Genomic DNA, 9,067 nt, shown 5'->3' with positions numbered 1-9,067 from the left:
TTCAGCTGGAGCCCACTGTTCAAGGCACATATGAGACAGGAGTCAATGAACACATAAGGTGTCACAACAAAAAACTGATGATTGATGTGTGACCTGGCAAATAATAAAAAAATCTCTCCATTTCTGTCTGTCTGTCCCTATATATCCCTCTCTTTGACTCTCTTTCTGTCTCTGTAAAAAAAGAAAAAGAAGAACAGTTCACAGAGACATTTGGATGGTGTATACCATATTTCCCCATGAGTAAGACTCATCATTTTGGAAAAATATAAGGTTAGAAAGCTGAGTGCCTCTTATACAGTGGTTGTAGTATTTTTTTTTACTTGCAATTCCCGTTTATGTGCATTTCTTCTCATTTTCTCAAATTTTGTACCCCCAAATTAAGGTGCGTCTTATTCAGGGAGTCTTCCTATACATGGGGAAATATGGTACTTTACGAACATACCATTGTTTTTCTCTTGGGGTGAGATTTTGAGAAACATAATTCATTATTCTATGCAATTTAAGCTGCAAAAACAACAACAAAAAAGCCACTGTCATTTATTTAATTTATTTATTAATGTTAGAGGCAGGATAGAGGGGAAAAAGACAGACAGATAGTCAGAAACATCAATCTGTTTTGGTATATGCCTTGACCCAGTAGCAAACCTATGACATTAGCGTATAGGTGTGATGCTTTAACTACTGAGCTCTGTGGTAAGAGCAAGCCATTGTCTTTTGGGGAGAAAATTTACTAGAGAAAACCAGAGGTAATTAAAAAATAAAATGATAATTTAGTCTTCTGTGATGTTGACACCAGAATTCTTTCCTTTGCTCTTAAATTTCAGGGGCATAAAGTCTATTTCTAATTGTTTAGCTGAAAGTGACCCCTTTCCTACCATGCACTTTCCCTTGTGCCATGGCATCAGTCCAGACTGAGAGACCTCCTAAGCTTGGATATCAGAATTTATCTGAGCATTGGTCACAACATACAAGGTAGGTTCTTTTGCTCACAGAACACCTCCCAGGGTCTTTGATTCATAACTTCTGTATTTCCTCAGTTTTATACCTGAGAACACACATTGCTGAAAATCCGAGTCTCATGTCTCAGCTCTGCATTCTGAGAAACTGATATACTGAACCTCACCATAATAAATCATAAATGACACAAAAGATATAGCTCTAAAAAATATAGTGCTTGATTCAACTTACAATTATTTTATTTATGTATATTTTTTTCTTCTGTCTACCCCAAGACAGGGTAGTATTCATAAAGACATAAAGTAAGTCTATCTCATTCACTATAGGCATCCATTGTAGAGTACAGTGCCTCCATATAATAGAAATACAAAAAGTATTTCCTGGATGAATGAATAAATAGTCATTTGCATATGTACACAGATGTCCAAAAATGACAGACACTGTTGACCCAGAGAGATATGCTCATGTGCAATGCACATCTATGCACACAGATGTACACACACCCAGTGAACCTGAGTATATATGCAAAGAGTAATATAATAGGTACACAAAAAAATTGGAAATAAAATGTCCTAATATGAACAGTAGATATATCTGTATGAAAATCTGTTGTTGTTTGTTTTTGAGATAATTTTTCTTGCACTTCTGCAATAAGCATACATTTTTTCATAATAGAAAAGCTGTTAAAATTCAACATACCTGTCAAATCAAAGCACACACTATTTTACAATACACAAGGTAGTTTTATATAAAAGGAAATAAAATAACAGAATTTAAAAGAGTCAATGGGAAGTCATTTAGTGCAGGGACATGAGTTTCATTGCACAGTGCCTGGTATATGATGGGCACTCTCAAAGGCTTTCTGAAAGCATGGCTGGAAAGAAAGGAGAAAAAGAGGATGAACCGAGAGATTTTAAGAAAACAATCCAGTAAGGATACACAAAAACTTTACAGAAACAACAAATGGAAATCAACATTTATAGACAAAGTTCTCTACCAAAATATTCCTTTTAACCTGTACTGAGGCATGATTTTGAAAATGCACACGAGGTGGCAGCAGAGAAGCACATGTAACAGAGACCATAATTGTATGTGCTATGGAGCAAGTTCCAGCCAAAATCAAAGGATTGAAATGATACCAAATATATCGCTTGTTTTCACTACAGTTAACGTTGAAAGTATTTGCAAGCAGTATCCAGAAATTCCTTCTATTTGCAAGTTATAAAAGTTTCTTTTAGATAGCCTTGGATTAAACATTGATAGATAACACACAACGCCCAACTGCTGTATTTTTCAAGGTAAACTGCTCTGAGCTGTTATTCACAAGATGAAAACGAGGGGGCAGCAGAGAAGCACACTTGGGAAACATTTACCACAGATAATCCTGTATGTTCTTTCAAGCAAGTTTCAACGACCTCTAACCTTAGAATTGATACAAATCATGTTTCTTCGTGTCATTACACTTAATATATTAAACAGTAATAGAAATTAACTAAAAATCCCTTTTTTTAAGGTAAGAAAATTTACTCCTAAATGACCCCCTTCTCAAAATCGCAGTTCAAGTTACAACATACCTTACAATTAATGGAAATAAAAACTACATAAGGAAACCAATGGAAAAATGCAGTGATGAATATATTTTAGGGCAAGAAAACCTTAAAATGCACAGTCTTTCCACACATACTAAGAACCAAGATACTAAATAAAATCTAGAGAATATAAAAGAAAAATATATTTACAGCTTGAGCTGGCGATGTCGCAGTGTGTAGAGCATTTGCCTGGAATTCCAAGGACCAGGTTTGAGATCCCAAGGGCGCCAGCTTGATTGTCGGCTCATGTCGTTTGAGCAAAGCTCACCAGCTTGAGCCCAAGGTCGCTGGCTCGAGCAAGCGGTCACTTGATCAGCTGTAGCCCGCTGTTCAAGGCACATATGAGACAGGAGTCAATGAAAACTTAAGGTGTCACAATAAAAAACTAATGATTGATCTATGACCTGGCGAATAATAAAAAAATCTCTCCATTTCTGTCTGTCTGTCCCTATATATCCCTATCTCTGACTCTCTCCCCTTCTCCGTAAAAAAAGAAAAGAGAAAAGAACTGTTCACAAAGTCATTTGGAGGGTGTATACCACATTTCCCCATGAGTAAAACTCATCATTTTTGAAAAATATAAGGTTAGAAAACTGAGTGCCTCTTATAGAGTGGTTGTAGTATTTTTTACCTGCAGTTTTTGTTTATTCGCATTTGTTATCATTTTCTCAAACTCTCCCATGTCAGTTAAAAAAAAGAAAAAGAAAATAAGAAATGTTCACAGAGACATTTGGGAGTGTATTCCATATTTCCCCATTTATTAGGCACATCTTTTTTGAAAAATATGAGGTTTGAAAACTGGATGCTTCTTATACAGTGGTTGCAGTATTTTTCCTTGCATTTTCTGTTTATTAGCATTTGTTATGATTTTCTCAATTTTGTTCCCCAAAATTAAGGTGCATCTTATACAGGAAGGCATCTTATTCATGGGAAATATAGTATTATCATCCTTAGCACTTATTTCCTCTTTGTGTGAAATTTTGAAAAACATAATTTATTCCTCTATGCAATTTAAGCTGAAAAAACATCAACAAAAAAGACATTGTCATTGTTTCTTTTATTTAATTATTATTGTTAGATGGAGGAAACAGACAGACAGATATTCAGAAACATCCATCTGTTTCTGTATGTGCCTTGACCCAGGACCAAACATATGACATTGGTGTATGGGTGTGAGCTCTCTGGTGAGAGCAAGCCATTGTCTTTTGAAAGAAAAAATTACTAGAGAAAATCTAAGGTAATTACAAAATAAAATAATAATTTAATCTGCTGTGGTCACAACACCAGAATACTTTTCTTTGCTCTTGACATTCAGGGACACAAACACTCTATTTAATTGTTTAGCACAAAGTGACCCTTTCATAACATGCACTTTTTTGTGTGCTGTGGCAGCAGTACAGACTGAATGATCTCCTAAGCTTTGGACATCAGAATTTATCTGAGCCTGGGTTACAACTTACACGCTAGGTTCTTTTGGTCACAGAACACTTCCCAGGGTCTTTGTTTCATCACTTGTAAATTTTATCAGTTTTATAACTGAGAAGACATGTTGCTAAAGAACCAAGACTTTTGCCTTCCAAGAAGCTGATATTCTGAACCTCACCATGATTAAACAAATCTGGGTACAAAGACATTGTACTACCAAATCCATTACTTGTCACAACTTATAATTGTTATTTTTTTTTTATTTTTCTGAAGCTGGAAATGGGGAGAGACAGTCATACAGACTCCTGCATGTGCCCGACCGGGATCCACCTGGCACGCCCACCAGGGCCGATGCTCTGCCCCTCCGGGGCGTCACTCTGCTGTGATCGACCTGAGCCACTGTTGAGCCTGGGGCAGAGGCCAAGGAGCCATCACCAGTGCCCGGGCCATCTTTGCTCCATTGGAGCCTTGGCTGCGGGAGGGGAAGAGAGAGACAGAGAGAAAGGAGGGGGGGTGAAGAAGAAAATGGGCGCTTCTCCGGTGTGCCCTGGCCGGGAATCAAACCTTGGTCCCCCACACGCCAGGCCAATGCTCTACCGCTGAGCCAACTGGCCAGGGCCTAATTATTTTTTATGTATATTCTTCTTTCCTCTATCTACCTTATGATAGTGTATTATTCATAAATGTAGAAAGTGTGTCTGCCTCATTTACTATAGGGAACCAGTGTCGAGATCAGTGCCTGGCACATAATAAAAGAACAATTGTTCATTGAATGAATGAATAAATAGTCATTTGCATACATACACAGATATACACAAATGACAGACACTGTGGAAACAGAGAGATATGCTCATGTGCAATGCACATCTATGCACACAGATGTTCAAACACCCTTTGTACCTGAGAACATATATATAGAGAAATATAACAGGTAACCAGAGAATATGGAAAGAGTGTGATAATATTAAGAGAAAATATCTCTGTATGAAAAAATATTGTTTTGTTTTTCTTATTATTTTTTCTTGCACTTCTGCAATAAGAATACTGTTTTTATAATAAAAGAGCTGATAAAATTCATTATACTCATCAAATCAAAGCACATCATATTTTAAAATACATTAGGAATATTTAAATAAAAGAAGTTCAAAAGAGAGAACTAAAAATAGTAGAATGGGAAGTCATTGATTGCAGAGACATGATTTCTTAGCACAATGCCTGGTATATGCTGGGCACTTTCAAAGGCTTTATGAAAGCATGGCTGGAAGGAAAAAAGAAAAAAAAGATGAACCGAGAGATTCCTAGAAAACAAATACTAAGGATACACAAAAAATTTACAGAAATGGCAAATTGTAATCAATGTTTTTACACAATCATCTCTACCAACCGTTTTCTTTATAACTGTATGAGACGTGATTCCAAAGTTTCACATGAGGTGGCATCAGAGAAGCACATGTAACAGAGACCATTATTGTATGTGCTATGGAGCAAGTACCAGCAAACTTCAGAGGATTGAAATGATATCAAGAATGTCTCTTGCTTTCACTACAGTTAACGTTGAAATAAGTAGCAAACAGTAACTAGAAATTCCTTATATTTACAAGTTATTAAAGTTCTAGATAGCATTGGACTCAACATTGATAGATAACACACAATACCCAAATGCTGTATTTTTCCAGGTGAACTTCTCTGAGCTGTTATTCCCAAGGTGCACACTAGGTGACAGCAGAGAAGCACACTTGGAAAACATTTACCACAGACAATCCTGTATGTTCTTTCTAGCAAATTTCAACTACCTTCAACCTTTGAAATGATATAAAGCATGTTTCTTGCTGTCATTACACTTAATCTAGTAATCAGTAATAGAAACTAACTAAAAAACCCTTTTTGATAAATTAAGAAATTCACACCAAAAAAACCACACCCTCAAAATCACAATTCAAGTTACAAAATATTTTAAAATCAATAAAAATAAAAACTACATAAGAAAACCTATGAAAAAATGTAGAGATGAATACATTTTAGGGGAAAAAAACCTTAAAATGCACAAACATTTCACCCATACTAAGAACTAAGATACTAAATAAAATCCAGAGAAAGTAAAAAAAAATAATGTTCACAGCCAGAGCAGGCGGTGGCGCAGTGGATATTTGACTGCAATGCAGAGGACCCAGGTTTGAGATCCCAAGGTCGACAGCTGGAGCGTGGGCTCATCTGGTTTGAGCAAAGCTCACCAGGATGAGTCCAAGGTCGCTGACTTGAGAAAGGGGTCACTCGGTCAGCTGTAGCCCCCTGGTCAAGGCACATATGAGAGAGCAGTCAATGAACAACTAAGGTTTCACAATGAAAAACTGATGTTTGATCTGTGACCTGGCACATAATAAAAAACCCTCTCCATTCCTGTTTCTCTTTCCTAATCTATCCCTCTCTCTGACTCTCTCCCTGTCTCAGTAAAAAAAAAGAAAATGAAAAAAAGTAATGTTCACAAAGACATTTGGATTGTGTATACCATAATTTCCCATGTATAAGAATTATTCCTTTTGAAAAATGTCGGGTTTGAAAACTGGGTGCGTCTTATACAATGATTGTAGTATATTTTACATGCATTTTCTGTTTATTTGCATTTGTTATCATTTTTTCAAATTTTATTTCCCAAAATTGGGTGCGTCTTATACAGGGAGGCATCTTATACTTGAGGAAATATGGTACTTTACAACCTTACCACTTATTTCCTTTTGGGGTGATATTTTGAAAAACATAATTCATTTCTCTATACAATTTAAGATGCAAAGACAACAATAAAAAAGCCATTGTCATTTTTTCTTTTATTTAATTATTAATGTTAGAGGAAGGAAGAGAGGGAAACACATAGAAAGATAGACAAAAACATCCATTTGTTTTTATATGTGCCTTGACCCAGGACCAAACCTATGACATAAGTGTATGGGTGTAATGCTCTAATTACTGACCTCTCTGGTGAGAGCAAGCCATTGTCTTTTGGGGGGAAAATTACTAGAAAAAACCTGAAGTCATTAAAAAACAAAATAATAATCTAGTCTGCTGTGGTGACACCAGAAGAGTTTTCTTTGCTCTTGACAGTCAGGGGCATATACACTTTTTCTAATTGTTTAGCACAAAGTTATCCCTTTCCTAATATGCACTTTTTCTTGTGCTGTGGTAGCATTGCAGACTGAGCGACCTCCTAAGCTTTGGACATCAGAGTTTATCTGAGCCTGTGTCACCACTTACAAGCTAGGTTCTTTTGATCACAGAACAGCTCCCAGGGTCTTTTTTCATCACTTGTAAATTTTCTCAGTTTTATAGCTGAGAACACGCATTGCTGAAGAACCAAGAATTATGTCTCAGCTCTGCCTTCCAAGAAACTGATATACTAAACCTTGCCACTGTAAATAAATCTGGGACCAAAGATATTGCACTACCAAATGCAGTGCTTGTCACAACTTATAATTATATTATTTACATATATTTTTCTTCCTCTGTCTACCCCATGACAGTGTATTATTCAGAAAGTGAGTCTGTCTCATTTACAATAGGGAACCAGTGTTGAGCACAGTGCCAGGCACATAATAGAAATAAAATAAGTGTTTATTGAATAAATGAATAAATAGTCATTTGCATACATAAACATATTTACACAAATGACAGTCACTGTGGACAAAGAGAGATATGCTCATGTGCAATGCACATCTATTCACACAGATGTACACACACCCAATGTACCTCAGTACATTTAGATAGAGAAATATCATAGGTACAAAAAGAATATGGAAAGAAAATGTCATAATATTAACAATAGATATCTCTGTATGAAAATTTGTTGTTTTGTTCTTGTTATCTTTTGTTCTTGCACTTCTGCAATATAAATACATTTGTATAATAAAGAAGCTGTTAAAGTTCAATATTCTTGTCAAATCAAAGCACATCACATTTTACAATACATTAAGAAGATTTACATAAAAGAAGTTCAAAAGACAAAAGTAAAAATTTTAGAATAGGACTTCACTCTGGGGTAGGGAAGGATGAGTATACATTTGAGAAAGGCTTCATATGTATTTATCATATTTTATTTCTCAAGTTTGTAAATGCACAGATGGTCCATTATATTCTCCTAATTTTTTGGTAAAATTTATTTTTAAAAGTTTAATTTAAAGAGAAGATGAGAATGAGAGCATGTGTTATTTTGATGAATATGTTAAATTTTTGCATATGTCAGTGTTACTTTAGTTTCCTTCATCTCTACAAGAGGTATGTGTGAGCAAATGCCAAACTTAGTTTGTGTGCCTCTTAGCGTTCTCTGCTCTGGATGGTCTGGTAGCCTCCTGTCCACCTCAGACTGTGGGCAGTTGGCCATGTACAGGCTACTTCTAAATGTTTTCTGGATGGCAGCTCCCTTTGCACAAGATAACTGCTTTTTCTTTTTATTTTCCGCTTGCCATCTCTGGGTGGGGTGAAGGGTTACTTTGTTTTACCAGGAAACTACACTGAGGCTCAAAAACAATTTTAACCAGTAGAATTTTGAGCCACTAATTCATTTGTGGGCTCAGTGATTGTTTCCTTTGATGGTGGCATCAAGGGCTAGAATGTCATGACCTGGTGCTTCGTAAATGGAAGAGTATGGTTGACGTCTTTTTCACTGAGACTTTTTGTTTTGAGCAGTTTCTGAGTATTATTAGTTCTGGATATGTGACTGATCCAGTGTTAAAAACTGATGGAAATTGGTTGATTCCCCCACCCCATTTTTTCAAAGCACAACTTGAGTCATTCCTGCTCTCTCTTGGCTTTTGCTAGTTATGAGATGCAGGTACAGCCTTTAGATACAATGTATGTGCATTACAATGAATTATTGTCTGTGGGTGGCATAGTTGGCTGTGTAAAGGGAAAATGCTAAAAATGAGCTGAGAAAAAAAAGAGTGTGGAATCAAACATATAAGGCATAACACGTTACATGGATCACAGGTTACCTATGTCAATTTACAAGAAACTTCATCAGAGTGTACTTTAATCAAAATGTTAATCTCCAACAGGTACATTTTTGTATTAACTGAGAAAAGTTTTCTTTCCCTATTACACAATAATAT

The sequence above is a fragment of the Saccopteryx leptura genome, chromosome 3 (assembly GCF_036850995.1).
Source record: "Saccopteryx leptura isolate mSacLep1 chromosome 3, mSacLep1_pri_phased_curated, whole genome shotgun sequence".
Classification (NCBI taxonomy): domain Eukaryota; kingdom Metazoa; phylum Chordata; class Mammalia; order Chiroptera; family Emballonuridae; genus Saccopteryx; species Saccopteryx leptura.
Note: the sequence above shows the minus strand (reverse complement) of the source record.